The sequence below is a fragment of the Physeter macrocephalus genome, chromosome 19, assembly GCF_002837175.3.
Source record: "Physeter macrocephalus isolate SW-GA chromosome 19, ASM283717v5, whole genome shotgun sequence".
NCBI lineage: Eukaryota > Metazoa > Chordata > Mammalia > Artiodactyla > Physeteridae > Physeter > Physeter macrocephalus.
In genome coordinates, this window is record NC_041232.1 from 18,994,852 (window position 1) to 18,996,880 (window position 2,029).

A 2,029-nucleotide genomic window follows, 5' to 3' on the forward strand; every position below is an offset into this window, starting at 1 on the left:
CCGCAACGGGAGAGGCCACAACAGTGAGAGGCCTGTGTACCGCAAAAAAAAAAAAAAATAATAATAATAATAATATAAGAAAGTACATAAGATATTCAATAAAATAAATGACCTAAAAAAAGATGAATTTTATAGCATGTGAATTATATTTCAGTATAAAATATCTGTAGCTGTAAGGATCCTAAGCCCAGGACCTCTGTCATCCTCTCGGCATCCCCAGCACCTGGCCAATGAGTGGGAAAGCTGGAATTTCAACCCAGAAACATCTAATTCCAAAGGCCATCCTCTTTCACCTCCACCCCACGTTGATACCAGGTAGCCTGGCAGCAAAGACCGTGCTGAGTTGGAACTCTATTCTTTCGATAATTGAAGGTTTTTGAGGTTAGGAAAAGAGGCATGGTTCAATTTTTGTTTTAGAAGGATAATTTTTAGGAGCTTTATGTGAATATTCTGTGTTAGAAATGATAACAGTAGATAAGACTATTCAGCAATTTTTTTCTGGATGGACTATAATAATTTTAGTAGTTTTGTTTAAAAAAAATTTTTTTTGAAATCATGACTGAAATGTCAGCTTCTATGGGAACCTCAGAGAGCAATGTGATTTTTTTCTCTCATAAAGTTTTTTAAAATATGCATTGTAATGAATTTTGAGATTGGTTTCCATCATTAAAAGATAGCTGGAGAGAGAGAAGAGGCAGCTGGACAATGTTTGCCTGTGAAAAGTCAACCTGTCTTTAATGTTATTCTTCTACTTTTTTTAAGTTGAGTTTCTCTGCTGTGTAGCACAAGAGGCCTTATGTGAAATTCTATTCTAATTTATAGGTGATAAGTGGTTTTAAATAAACACATATGGCGTTCCAGCCGAGCTCTGAAACCACTGGCTGATGGTGGCATAGGACAAAGATGATCAGACGCTGTGCGAGTTTGCTCGGGCCACCTTATCAAAGTTTCACAGTCTGGGTGGCTTAAACAACAGATTTCTCACAGTTCTGAAGGCCAGAAGTCCAAGATCAAGGAGTGGGTAGAGTTATTTGTTCTGAGACCTCTCCCCTCGCTTTGTAGACAGCCGTCTTCCCCCTGTCCTCACGTCTGTGTCCTAATCTCCTCTTTTTATAAAGACACCAGTCCTATTGAATTAGGGCCCCACCCCTAATGACCTCATTTTAATTTAATTACCTCTTTAACACCCCTTATTCAAATACAGTCACATTAAGAGGTACTGGAGTGACTTCCCTGGTGGCACAGTGGTTAAGACTCTGTGCTCCCAATGCAGGGGGCCCGGGTTTGATCCCTGGTCTGGGAAATAGATCCCACATACATGCCGCAACTAAGAGTTCACATGCCACAACTAAGGAGCCGGCAAGCCTCAACTAAGGAGCCCACTTGCCGCAACTAAGACCTGACCCAACCAAATAAATAAATAAATAAATATTAAAAAAGGAAAAAAAAGAGGTACTGGAGGTTAGGACTTCAACATAGGAATTTGGGTGGAGGGGGACACAAATCAGCTCATAACAGACACCCTGGTTTATGTCTTGCTCTAAGGAGTTGTATTCAGTGGAAGCGAGGAAAATGTTTATACGAGAACTACCCAGGCTAGAGACGACCAGAAATCACAACAGACACTGGCTCATACCTAGTATTCCACGCTAACTCCATCCTTAGACCACTGCCTCTGGGGCAGGGATCTTGCCTGACCCAGGAGAGGACTGGGGACAGAGAGTGGGGGATGGGAGAGAGGATGAGCTAGAGAAGAGGGGCGGTTACTCTATAGGTTTGTAACAGTTTATTTTTTAAATCACGTGAAATTCACATAACATAAAACGAACCATTTTATTTTATTTATTTATTTTATTTTATTTTATTTATTTATTTTTGGCTGCATTGTGTCTTCATTGCTGTGCATGGGCTTTCTCTAGTTGTGGTGAGCAGGGGCTACTCTTCCTTGCGGTGCGCGGGCTTCTCATTGCGTTGGCTTCTCTTGTTGCGGAGCACAGGCTCTAGGCGCACGGGCTTCAGTAGTTGTGGC